This window comes from Ailuropoda melanoleuca, chromosome 1, assembly GCF_002007445.2.
Source record: "Ailuropoda melanoleuca isolate Jingjing chromosome 1, ASM200744v2, whole genome shotgun sequence".
In the NCBI taxonomy this organism is placed as follows: Eukaryota; Metazoa; Chordata; class Mammalia; order Carnivora; family Ursidae; genus Ailuropoda; species Ailuropoda melanoleuca.
In genome coordinates this window covers 57,626,295-57,640,459 of record NC_048218.1, presented here as the reverse complement: position 1 = coordinate 57,640,459, position 14,165 = coordinate 57,626,295, and the positions used below count along the sequence as shown (strand labels likewise).

General features: G+C 35.9%; 1 protein-coding gene across 23 annotated transcripts in view; it reads left to right on the top strand.

The window, feature by feature from the left end:
- The window catches only part of ZBTB20 (zinc finger and BTB domain containing 20), a 761,796-nt gene that overhangs the window by 352,180 nt on the left and 395,451 nt on the right, over window positions 1-14,165 (top strand). The gene's annotated exons all lie outside the window — the stretch shown is intronic.

Below are 14,165 nucleotides of genomic sequence, written 5' to 3'. Positions count from 1 at the left end.
TTTTCTCCAAAATTAAAATCTGTTGATTCTTGCTAACAATTGTATTCTGCAGACCTTTTTCCCACCAACTTTCTGAAAGGATTAGTAGTAGTAATAGTAGTAGTACTAGTACTATTTAGCATTTTTACAAAGCAAACATTTAAAACATTTTTAATCCACTCATCACCATTCTATATGTTTCTCTTATGAGGCATTAATATCACTTTACTTTTAGATGCCTCTTACAGTTCACAGCTTGGAAAATATATACAAAAAAATAGCACATTGTTTTTTCCTTAGGTTCACTGAAAATAGAGATATATAATTTAGCCACGGTTTCCACATAAAGTAAAGCAATGGGAGGAATACCCTTCAGATTGAGAATCTTTATTTTCCAGGGTGGTACTCAAGCCTGATTTTCTTTTCTTTTCTTTTTTTAAGATTTTATTTATTCATTTATTTTAGAGAGAGAGAGAATAAGGGATAGAGAGAGAGTAGGAGGAGGGGCGGGGGGAGGGAGAGGGACAAGCGGACTCCGTGCTAAGCATGAGCCCGGTTCTGGACTTCATCTCACAGGACCCCTAGATCAGAACCTGAGCCAAAACCTAGAGTCAGAGGCTTAACCAACTGAGCCAACCAGGCGCCCCATAGACCTAATTTTCTAATTTGCGCTTGTGCAGTTGGACCACTGAGTACCGGTTTGCACTCTAAGCCCCAAAACCTTGCTTTAAGCAGGGACTTGGGGCTTAGCAAAGATTGCTGAGTTTATCACTTTACCACAACCACTTAATTCATCTGGGTCAGATCTTCTAAGAGGAGCTCCTGAAATTTCCCTAGAATTTAGAATGATATTTTAGCTAAAAAAAAAAGAAGAAGAAAGAAAGAAGGAAAGAAAGAAAGAAGAAAGAAAGAAAGAGAAAGAAAGAAAGAAAGAAAGAAAGAAAAAAGAAAGAAGAAAAGAAAGAAACTACAACAAAAAACCACAGAATAATCTTTCTTCAACTACTTCCCTGAAAAAAAAAAAAAACACGAACTTTATTATACGATGCTGAATTTTGAATTACACATCAAGAAGTTTTTCCTGGGCTGTATCTCTCATGTTCACCTTTCCTCCAGTGGCAATGAATGTTTCAATGTCCTTCTCTCCAATTTGAGCCATTGTCAATTTCGATTTGTGTCTTCACTATTATTTATTACTATAAATTTAAAATGTGGTAGATGATTCATTCTTTTACTTTTTGAATATTCAGAAAGTTTTATTATGTTTATCGATACTCACTGTAAAACTTGGCCTCAAATCCTGGTTTTTTAAACAAATATTGCCATTTTCTATAAATCAGAATACCTTTGCCTATTTTCACCCTTTCTCTTAGTTCCCAAATTCTTCAAATTTTATTCTTCTCTGGAAAGTACTGAGTCCTGATTAAGTGAAAATTAACAGTTTTAGAAGATGAGCATAGGAAAGGGATATTTTCAGTTGTTTTCAAAACGGGCTTCCTGTCATGCTGTTTGTATCATTTTCACAAATGTGATATTGCGTAGATATTACATAGACTTAAGGCATATTCCCAGGTATCCATTATTAAAAATATGGAGGAAAATCCCACGTATAGATGTCCTTCCCCCACAGTGCATTTTGACATAAGACAGTATCTTTCCAACAATGGGGTATCATGTTGTGCTTGTGAACTCTAGCATTTACGTCCCTTGGTGTTCATGTTTGTGAAAAATCTTGAAGACTTATGACCTCTTTTTCCTTTTAGCTGCACAGGCTCAATGTAATACATTTTGAATATAGATTCAATATGGTTATAATCCCAATCATGCCACATTTAAAAGCAGAGTTCTAGACTGTGTTTCTCTGCCAGCATGACTCCTCAAAGAAAATGAAACCAGCCCTAACAAAACCCTCCTTAAAGCAGAGTAAAATGGGGCTTACAAGAGCCGTTTTGAAAAATGGCTTGAACAGTGACTAACAACCAATTTTTCAGACACCGTTGTAGCCATTTCAGGCTGTAGAGTGGACAGTCCACGGGGGAAAATCAATAAAGGGAGAAGATCTCTGTCACAGGAAAAAAAAAAAAAAACAACTAAAAAAACCATTAAGACCGATTCCCTCTCTATGCATCTATTATTGCATTCCACTAAAAGGTGTTGAAAAAAATCAGCCAACTTCTACTAAAACGAAGTGTCCAGACAAGCAAGTCTGTAAATAATTAAAAGAATAAGCTAGAGTAGAAAAAAGGGAATGGGGGTTGGGTGGGAAGGAGATCAAGTACTTAAAATGTTGAATGTACCAAAGAGCAGAAAACTCAGGGAGAGAAAGAACTTGTTCTTCAAAAAAAGATACTTTCCTTCCTTCACCAGTAACATAAAATTGATAATCTGATAATAGAAGCCCTTTGGGTAAGGTTGGTGGGAAGAACACGGTCTTCAAAAAGGCTTCACTAGGTATTCAGTTGCCCAGGGCAATCTGATCAGAGTGTCCTTGTTTCTAGAGTTGAGTAAAACAAATCAGGATGAACAACATATGGTTTAATAGTTAACTTTTAGAACAAGGGACAGGAAGATGCTTTTATGCCACGGTCCCAGCATTCGTTCCAATCTCATTACAAAAGTCTGTTCTGAGAGCATTTACAGCTTTCCGGAGAGTCTGACTTTGGCTGAATCCTGAAGATAGAACTATAACCGTAACGACCTCCTTGTCCTGGAGTCTCCCTTAATGCAGGTGAATCTTTGTGCTAAAACATGCTCTAGGACCCCAAGTCCTCGTATTAATATCATTATTAATAATATTATTGCTCCTTTCTTATGCTGGTAGTTCTCTCTCCATTTTTCTGTTCTATTCTAGAATTAAGTGAAAGTTTTGTGAATATGCAGAGTTGCTTTCTCTAAGTTTCTCTGAGAAAGTTTATGTGTCTTCTTCCAAGTTGGAAATTTGAGATATTTTGAAATATAGCTGTATGTGCAAGTCCAATCCTGCTTTTTAAGACCAGAGACAGGAAATATTTTAGAAACAATCTGTTATTTGACAAAGGGAGAGGACAAAGGAAGGGAGAGAACTGTGTTTTTTGGCTGATTAAGTTTTCACTGCTCAGTATTGTTTGGCTAGTGGTGTTTTTATCAAGGTCTCTGCTTTCTCATAATCCTAATCAGACTCTTCCCCTATGACTAAGAGAACTTCCACATCTCTTAGCATCTTCTCCATGTCTTCAAAAGTAGAGTAACCATGGGCTGGGATTTAATATACCTAATGAATGTGCCTTGGGTTATGAACAAGTACTAAGGGAAAATAACGTGAAAAATCGAAGGCAATTTCATGATAAGCACGGAGGTTGGGAAACTGTTGGAAAACCCTGGTACAGAGTTGGTGTTAGTGATAGAGCTAAACTAAACAGCAATAATAACAACAAACAAAAACCCATACTCCCCTCTCCCCGATTCCATTTAAAAAGAACCACCACTGTAACAACAGCCCAGCAAAGAGATAGCACAGGTCTATATTTTTGCTCCCTGACCATTGTGTATCTTCATTGTAGGTACTCTGCCATACATTAACAGAGTTACTTATTCCTCATGTTTCTCAAAGATCACCTTTGTGCATGTCTCCAAAGCTGTCCTGCCAGTGTTACTATTCCCTCTTCTTCATTCTCTCCTCTTATTTGAGTTCTTTTTTTTTTTTTTTTTTTTTTTTTTTTTTTTTTTTTTTTTGCTTTTCATGTGTGCACAGAGGCTCTTTCTCTAGCCTCTTTAACACATTCCCCATTTCATTAGGACAGATGGGTGTTTCTATATGATGTCATTTAAAGTGATGAGATAGTGAGAATAGATTTTGAACAATATTTTGCCAGTATTATGGAAAAATTAGCAACTGTATATTCCATATACACTTGCAGAAGCTGCATAAAATGCAAATTCTATTCATGTCTGATCTCTTCTGCATTTATATAGTGACTATTGCTGTGGCATCTAGGCACTTTATGTTATTTCCTCTTATTATTATTTACCACCTGATCATTGCAAAGTGCTTTTTACAATCAGAGAATTTCATTAACAACCCATTCGCTCTCTCTTTGTTTTTCTGCACACTTGCATGTGAAAGTATCAAGCATCTTAGTAGCTATATCAGATAAATTACAGTAAAAAGATAGAGTACTGCTGACAGAAGCATGGGAGAGAAAACCATCCCCAAGTATGTCTTAAAATCCAGTTTATGTTTTGTAGTATCCAAATAATAACATTACAGAAATAATTATAGAAATTATAGAAACATTACAGATTGAACCCAACCACTAGCTATGCACTTTTATTTATCATGGTTTCCATCATTGCAATGATCAGAAATAGCAGGTGAGCAAGGGGAGCACGGTCTGCACTTCACGCATGGAGGGGTCTGGGCAGTTGCACCTTCTCACTGTGGAAAGCTGATGACTTCTTATTGCTTCTTGAACTGCCTCTAGCCCAGAATCATAGAAGTCAATCCGTTTTAAAATTCGAAAAGGTACTGTTAAAAAAAATTTTTAAGCTAAGATCGAGATTTGTTTATAAAAGGTTCATTGTGATTATAGATGAAAGTGCGTGGTTGGTACCTGAACAGTTTGATTGAATTAAAATCAAGTTCACTCTGGGGTTTCCTTCTCAGCTCTACTCCTTGCTTTCTCTTTGACTCTAAGCTAATTGCATAACCTCTGGTTGACTTGTTCCTCGTCTACACATTCAAAGTGAAATTCAGAAGTGAGGTTATTAATCTCACTAATGTAGGCTATAACATTATTTCTCTAAATATTTCTGTGAGAGAGCTTGAGATTTTTGACTTAAGCAGACGGTAATAAAAACTAACAATTGTATGCACCATCTCTTCTTATCCTTAGACAACAGCCCTATGGAAGTGGATGCATCAGAATCACTTGGAGTGCTTGTTAAAACAGGGACTGCTGGGCCCCCCTCCTAGAGTTTCTGATTCTGAGTCTAGGGTAGGGACTGATGATTTGCATTTCTAACAAATTTCTAGATGATGCTGGTGGGAACCACGCTTTTAAAATCACTAAGAGAGATGTAGCTTACGTACAGAAAAGGAAATCGAGGCCCAGTGGTCTCAAGTCATGGCAGGAAAGTGGCAGAGTATAGTCAAAAACCTAGGACCCCTAACTTGAAATCTTACTATCTTTCTATTACAGACATTTTTCTTGACTTGTACTACTTTTATGTTTTGAATGACTTTCAGTTGCCTTGAGATCCTGAGTGAAATAGCTTTGTAAAGGGATGGTAATTGGATCTTTTCCCCTTGGATCTAGTAGCTATTCTTATTGGATTTGTGAAAAGAGGGGAGGAGGCCATTCCAAATTTTAGTAACTTGCTTTGCTATGAAGGGCTTTTAAAACCAGCCTTATACTTCCGTTTTGGGGATAAGAGTAATAAACTTGAGTCTTCTTTGTGCTCATTCATCATAGCCCATAGATAGATATGAACAGGTTCTCTTTGGTGGACTTATGACCATAATCTGCTGTAACAATGCTTTGAAAAGTTTCCGCCTATATATTACTTCTTCAGATAGTCCTGATGAATGGATGTGGCTAGGAATACATGGTGAGGCAGGGGGGAAAAGCCACTGCAAGGAGATTGAGGACACTCCTTCCAGGGCTACCTCATCCTGGCATGGGTCTACTGATCTTCACGGGGAGCAGGATAGCACAGCAGTGGTTCGCAATCCAGGCTGTACATTACAGTCAGCTAGGGGAGCTCCGAAACAAACACCCACATCTGGGCCCCACGTGCAAGAATTTCTGATAAATAGTTCTGGGGGAAGGGTCTGAGCATCAAGAGTCTTTAAAAGCTTCCCAGATGATTCAAGTATGTAATCTGGGCTAAAAACTACTGGCTTAGTGTTGAAGAGCCTAGATTTTGAAATCAGAGGGATCTGAATGCATATCTTGGTGCTTCTACTTTGTTACTCTGCAACCTGGAACGAGTTATTTAATCTCTGTCAACTATAACACTTGCTTTGTAAGATATTTGTGAGCATTAAATGAGAAACTATGTTGAAATGTTTGACGTAATTCCTGTCTTGTGGTAAGGACCTATTTACATGTTAGCTGCTGTGAATGTTATAATGTTCTTTGATTTCCTTATCTGTACAGGGGGGGGGGGGCATTTTAACTTATTAAATGGAGAACAGGTATTTTAGGATTCTCTATTTAAATGCTTGTCTGTTGCCTTATCCATAGTATCCTGCTCCTGTCCATCTTGCCTTTTTATTCCCTAAATATACATGTTTTGTTAGGTGCAGTCTTTGAGACACAGTCTTTATTATTATATTTTATCAACTATTACTAGTCTGTCCTCTTCCTTCCTATCGATACTAAAAACTTGAAAATAGAAAAAATCCACTGAAATTCCATATGGGATAATAGAGGTATGATGTGTGGTTGACAAATAGGTTTAAGAAACAAATGGAAAAACTTTGTGAACATGTACAAAAACATGGCCTTCCAGTTTTCTGCCATCACCCACTCAAGGAGTTCAATCATTGGTAGCTTTTGTCACAGAGGAGGAAGGGTATCCACACCCCACTTCTTAAAGACTGCAGTTTTAATTCCCTTCTTTTTCCCTGATTTCTTCCTGTAAAGTCTAAAAGAAGCCTTAATGACAATTTCTAAAGGCAGCCATGATTTTTCTAAACCCGTTTGCTTGTCTTTACCTGTGTTGACTAGGTTATACATTTGAGATCATTTTATAACACCAATTCAAAAAATTAGATCCCTTTTGAAAAAACTCCCCTTGTTTCTCCCTTAAAATATACAAATTATGTTTTTGGATGGACAAAGAGGAATTATTTGACTGTCCAATAAAAGTACAGATGGTTCCATTTTCCTTGACTCATCTCACAGCACACATTAGTCAGGTCACATGCCTATTTGGGAATTTTTGTAGCACTAGGTCACTTGCGGAGCTTTGGGGCACATAAAAGACTATTTGCCTGGCTTTTAAGTTTGTGGATCTTACACTGTGCCTGGCATGGAGATAGGAAGGACATTTTTTTCCATTAAGCTTTTTCACTGTGTTTTGAAAGGAAAAGTTGAAACAGAGTCCCTACTGAGATTTTAACATGTTCCATGGTGGTAACCATAGGAAATAAGGAAACAGAAAATTTTTGGACGGAAGGAAGCCAAGGAGTCCATCTCAGCCTGTCCTCACCTCTTAGATACCAGTTGGACTCTACAATATTATTTTTATCTAGGTGTATATCTAATGCTTTGTGTTTCTATAGCTTGCTTTCGGATAGAAGGGAAACATTGCTACCGATCATCATGAAAAAGATTACTTTCTAAACCGTACTCAGTTCCCTCTTCTGGACAAATCAATGGAAACATTCGTTCAGATGTTAATAAAGCTAAATCATGGGATTTTTTATTTGGAAAAATCCATTTTGATGTTTAAAGGGATTCTCAAAGGGTGTTACGATAGAGCCTATGTAAACTCCAGTTATGGAGAAAAGTACTTGTTTCACACAAAGATATATAAACACAGAATAATGACATTTTTCTTCATTAAATTCAGGGTGCTTAAATTCACACAAGTGCACACACTACAAGCTCCCCTTGCATACACACACATTCTCTACCTGCTCTCCTTTTCCTTAGCTTACCCCCTGCTCCAACCTCCGGGGATCAAAATATACTAAAATCTAAATCTACTCCCATTTGTGAAAGATCCTATAATGCCACTTAAGTAAAAGTGCTTGACAAACAGATTTATTGGTCTTCTTCCCTGAAAACTTAAATATGAACATTCTGAGGTACGCTTGTGTGTGTGTGTGTGTGTGTGGTGTGTTCTTCCTACCGACAGGGAACATTTTTCAAATAATCTGGTCTGATAAAGCTCTATTGAAAATTCACCAGTTCGTTAACATTATACCTATGCTGATAGTTTCTATTTCTTTTCATTATATGACACTTATTATGAATGAGATTCTAGAACACCACTTTCCATGGTTACATTCAAATACCGAAATACAGCTAACCAACTAGTAGTCAAGGCTATTAGTAATTTTTTGATACACATTCAACATGGCAGCAGTTATATTTTCTTTTTTAAATCCACACTAGCACCAAACCTTAAAGTGAATTATGGAAATTCAAAATGATAAGTTTTTTAAAATCAAGCTCTTACCAGGTCAGAAATAGTACATCATAACAATGGCACCAGCATTGCTGTTATTGCTATTTTAAACTGGACCACCCCAGATTGCAAAATCCTACGGTAACACAGTAAAATTAGGTTTTTTTCATAATGCCTTTTGAAAGATAAACATCAGTACAAAAAAAGTGTAGGTGAAATCTCTCAGCGCTACAGAGGCCATAAAATGGGTATTTTTCTATAAAGACAGGAGAAGGTTTGCTCAAGAAACAGGTTGAAAGGCTGAGTGGTACAATGTTAGAATGTCTGTGCTCTAGTTCAGATGCTACCACTTAATGAGTTAACCTCAGTTAAAGGATTTAACTTCCCTGTGCATCAGTTCCCAAGTCTGGCTCATGTCCACCTACAACCTCCTACACTTTAATAATGATCAAAATAATTAAGGCTATCAAATGATTTTGAAGTATCCAATATTATATACAAATACAGTCTGTTAATGGTCAAGTTTTAAATGGGAATTGGGACCAAATCCTTGGGAAAAGTTTCCTTGTTCCAAATGAGAAGACTGATTGGGTGATGTCAAAGCCTAAATATTTTGCACAGGTTGACAACAAAGGTAGAGCCAGAGATAAGGGGCTGCCTTAGGCAGGGCAGTGACGTGGACTATGGTCCTTAAATTAATAGGAGAAATGGGAGATGCTGGAATCTTTGAGGAAACGTATTATTTGATCAAATGTGTTATGTTTCGTGAATTCTCCACTGTTCAACTTGAAGGATGAGTCGAAAAGGCTTACCTGACAATGGGAACGTCTGGTGAGAAGCAGGGGTTTTGGCATAAGATATTCTCAAACTTAATTCTACCTCAGAGACTGGCTGCAAATGCAGATTCTAGGGTCATATACCTACAGATTCTGATTCCACAGTAGCTCTTGGGCGGAATTGTGATGCTTCATTCTAACCAGCAGCTCTGGTGATTTGGTTCCTGATGTCCCGAGACCACTCTCTGAGTTTCCCGCCATAGCCATTCAGTGCTCTAGCCTTCAAATTGGCTTCAGGTTAGGGGGAAAACTGAAGGAGTCCTATAATGCTCTGCAAAGCCCTATAAGACAGAACTTTTTATTTGTTTTAATGGAAATTCCATATCTTTGAAATTCTCTGTGTTTGTTCCTACTAAATTTGCATGGTTTAGCCTTTAGGAAAGAATACAGATAGATCTGTTTGGTCAGAATTTTTACTTAATTTGGCACTATAGGATTTATCAGAATAAGGAGTCTTTTACAAATTTTGTTATTTTTTGGTCCTCTTTTTATGCATGTGCCCAGCTGTCTTCACAAAACTAAAATGAATTTTAAAAACATAAATGAACAGTTCCATTTAATATGTTTATTACATGTTGTCATATGAGGTACTGGTCCCATCTGATCTAACCCCTCTAGAATTCTTGAGTCCATAAGGATAAGCAAGATATATCCCCATTACTAAGAATTTTTTTGTCATATGAAAGAAAATCTCTCTCTTATTCCACATATTCAATTTCCTTGTCATTTTACATTATAAATAAATAACAAACCAATTTGGCACATGCCCACCGATTAAAAATAAAAGTTGTCAGAGTGAGAAGGGAAAGACAAAAATATGAATTATTAATTATAATATTAAGCAGCACAAAAAAGCCTAACATGAAATAATATCACCTAAAAAGAGATTTTATCAAAATGAAAGTGGGACAATGATATAGTCTTTATCATATAATTTGCATTGTTGTCATTTTAAGCTAGAAATATAGTTACCATATCTGGTGCATTTGTATCAAATTTGATGAAAAGGTATTTTAATCATGGCAGAATAGAGAAGTTATTTATAGAATCGTAAGATTAAAGGAAAGCTCAATTTTGAAGTCATACAATAAGTTATCATATTGACCTGGTGCTTATATTCACTATGACATCATACTCTTGCGTATTGTTATTTTTAAAATGTCCAACTACAGAAAAAAAGCAAGAATACTTAATTAGAAGAGAGAGTGCTGTTTTTCTTTTTAAGATGATTTTAGGAGTTTACGTAGCTCACATTAGAATGGGGATGAATCAGTTTTGGTGTTTTGTTTTGTTTTGTTTTTCTAAGTGGAGATTTCAAGTGAATATACATTGAGTACTGGTTTATAATTAAATATGGGTTTTTAGGAGAGAAGAGTGATTTCTTCTGAAGAAGGGAAGCTATCCGGGCTTTAATGGAAATACTTCCAACTATGTCTCTCTAAGTCAGTGTTATCCAACATTTGTGAGTGAATTGTTTTCTTTTCTTAGTTAGGCTAGCTTTTGTTTTTGGTAATTTGTTTTTGATAAGGTTTCACATGTTTCATCAAATGTCTTTAAATTTCATTTAAGAACAAGGGCAGCTCTGAAAAGAATCCCCACATTTGGGGTAATCCCATAGGAGTTATCTGCATAGATTCTGAGAAAAAAAATAACTCGTAATTCCCATGAGTAGGAACTTTGGTTCTGCTTAGCAGTATTTTTGTTTTGACACTAGAACAGCGTCCTTGACTTGGGTTAAGTTTGCTAGTCCCATTTCAGCTGGTTTTGCTCATTGCCTTGATAGCTTTTTCTCTCAGGCATGATGTTATAGGACCATCTCAATTTCCTCAGCAGTATTTTTGGTTTTAGTTTTTATCTGAATTTAGTGCTTTTGGAGGTTGAGAGACAGGTCCATATCTAGGCAAAGCAAAAAGCTATAATTCTGTATGCATCTTTGCAGTAAAGCCAACTATTTTTTTGTTGTTGTTATTGCCTAGGTGAAATATTTTTCAAATCACTAAACCCTTACAGTCCTTTTTAAGAAAAGCTTTTGTGTCATAGAATACCCAGTCGCGATGTCTGCTGAATGGGTTCTAATTTTAATTTATCTTGCCCTTGAATTTCTAACTTTGGCTTTTAAAAATATATCATTCTCATTGCTATTGCCATCATCACCAAGCATTTTTTAGACATCCCATCTGTATCAGCATCCACGAAGATGTCTCCTCAATGCAGGTGATGCAGTAATGAAATCAAATTCAGTAAAAATTTTCATTTGTCTTATTTCTCATTCTGTTCTTAACCGTAGTTTCCATTTGATCAGAGAACACCAGTCCTTTCAGTGTTACTATCTTGTGCAAATATTCATCCGGAAATGATTTCCCTGGTTCCTGTAGTCTAAAGAGTCTGTTCATTAAGCTTAGGCTTATCTTGTAAATCACGTAAGTTTCATGGTCTTCCATTTTTTTCTTTTGTTTCTTTGGGGTTCACTGAGTCCCACCATGTACAGCCATTTCACAGCTGCTGTCATCAGCTGCTCTCCCTTGGTGTATTTTTAATAACATCCTTTTTTGCCCAATTTTGATAACCATTAGTCTTAATAAATTCCTCATACTGTTTAGTTCTTCTTTGAGTTTTACTTTTTAAACGACTGAGTAGGAACAAGAAAATAACACAAGCAGTGACAGAAAAGCAAATACAGAACTACCAAAATGAAGCCCTCCAATCCTATCTGATAACTGGTGTGCAGATGGTGAGATATTAGCCAGAGAACATTCTAGAAACAAAAAGAAATCTAAATAGAACATCATTCCAAAAGGGAAGGACAGATAGTCAATAAGTTGTGAGTAAAATCAGGTCATAGGAAAAATCAGAAGCAAACAACTGGCTTTTAGGTGCTTAGAAATTTTGATAATTACATTTAATATTTATTAAGAGTGTTTTATGTGCTAGGCAACATGTTAAGCAGCTTTCGTTCATTATTTTATACATTCATATATTTCTTACTACAGATCTACGAGAATCAGTATTTTTATTATTTCTTCCATTTTACAGAAGTGAAAGCTGAGGCTTAGGCACTTTAAGTAATTTGCCCAAAGTCTCATAGCTAGTACTGTGGAACCTGAACAGAGACTCAGGTACATTTGTAACCTGTATACTATGGTACCTTTCAAGTCACAGCCTTTAAAAAATAAATACAGGCAAAAATTCTCGTTTAAAAAAAAATTCTGGCTTGTAATAGAGACCATGAAAGACCTCAAGTCAATTTATTATTGACTTATACTTCAGTGTTAAGAAAGTTTGAAACATTTCTGTAGTTCAGGTTTTGGAAAACGGATCTTTCAAATCAGGTTTGCTAGTTTCATTCTCTGTAGTGGTGGAAAATCATTTTTGGCTCACTCTTTTTTTAACATTAAATAATGACTGATTAATGTTAGGAAAAAGTCTTCTGGAATCTTTTGATAGGACACATTTTGGGTAAATGTAAAATGAATGAATAAATGTCCATGTATTATGTAATTAATAAAAGCAGTGCTTCTTAAATAAAGAAGTTTCCATTGACTTAGATTTTTTGGTTAGTATTGTTTAATTTTGAACTAATATATTACATTCTGATAATCTGGCATTCTGTACTGAGTTAATTTAAGACAAGGTGATATCTTTTGATACATGATATTTTCATGATAATCTATTCCTCAATATAAAAATATTATGTTTCTAGGGGCGCCTGGGTGGCACAGCGGTTAAGCGTCTGCCTTCGGCTCAGGGCGTGATCCCGGCGTTGTGGGATCGAGCCCCACATCAGGCTCTTCTGCTATGAGCCTGCTTCTTCCTCTCCCACTCCCCCTGCTTGTGTTCCCTCTCTCGCTGGCTGTGTCTATCTCTGTCAAATAAATAAATAAAATATTTAAAAAAAATATTATGTTTCTTAAGCTTGAAGGGATAGTAGCCAGTATATGAAATCTAGTTTGGGCCCAATATATCTGCTGTATACAGTGGTTTAAACCAGCAAGTCAGTGAATTCAGAAGTTGGGCAGTCTGGAACCAGAATCATGAGAATTACACAACCTTGAATTAGAGGGATCATGCAAATATTTTGATCCAGAGGTTTTTTCATATTTCTTTTAAACAACAGAATCCTCTAGCACTGGGTGTTATATGCAACTGATGAATCATTAAATTCTACCCCTGAAACTAATAATACACTATATGTTAGCAAAATTGAATTTAAACAAATATAAATAAAAAATAAACAGCAGCATCCTCTTTTCAAAATAAATATGATTGGAGCCTTTATATATGAACTAGTAAGAGTAGTATTTTATTAAACTCATTTTATAAATTAAAATTGTTTATCATATTAAATATTATAAAAGTCAGTTACTAAGAATATAAAGGTGAATATGCAAAGAAATGGAAACTCAGAACTGGATTATTATATTGGCTGAAGCTCAGTGTATTATTGTATGAGGGGTGGAGTACTACATGGTGTCCAGAAAATCATGAGACACATAAGCAGTTGCGTGTATCAACAGTTTTTCGTTTGTTTTTAAACAGCTTGCCTTCCAATCTCAGGGCCTTAATTTGAGGCCTACATGAAAACTAGTTAAACCTATGTACACATTTAACTATTAGCAACATGTCAGTCTCCAATATGTTTTTTTTAAAATTACAATACATTTAACCCAGCCCCCTGCCCACTTCCCCTCTAGCAACACTCAGTTTGTTCTCTATACTTAAGAGCCTGTTTTCTGGTTAAATGGGTGATTTGCATGCCATTTTTATCACAATTATAAGTTGATACAAATATATAATTTTTAACATTTACATTTTAATTAAATATTTAACTGCTCAGTCATCTCTTTGTAATCATCTTTGTGAGCTTGGGGACCATGAAGTATAGTTTGAAAACCACTACTTTGGTTCAAAATTTTAGGAAATAACCTTATTTTTTCTCTCTGTTCCTCTATTATTTAAGGACAGTTCAGCCCTTTGGGGATGCTTTTTTTTGTGGGTTTTGATATATTTAAATTCTCTCTTCAATAGAGGTTTAAGTTCTAAAGGGCACAAATCTTGTTTTTGTTTTTTTGCTTTGTTCTCTTCACAAGACTAATATTGTGCATAGACACGGGTTTGCCCAGTCACTAGTTACCATCTGTGCACACTAGAGAATTTGAAAAAAAGGGCCCAAGTCCTAGTCTCAGTCCTCCTCTTATCTGTCACTCTATGTTTCTACTTGTGTTTCTACATGAT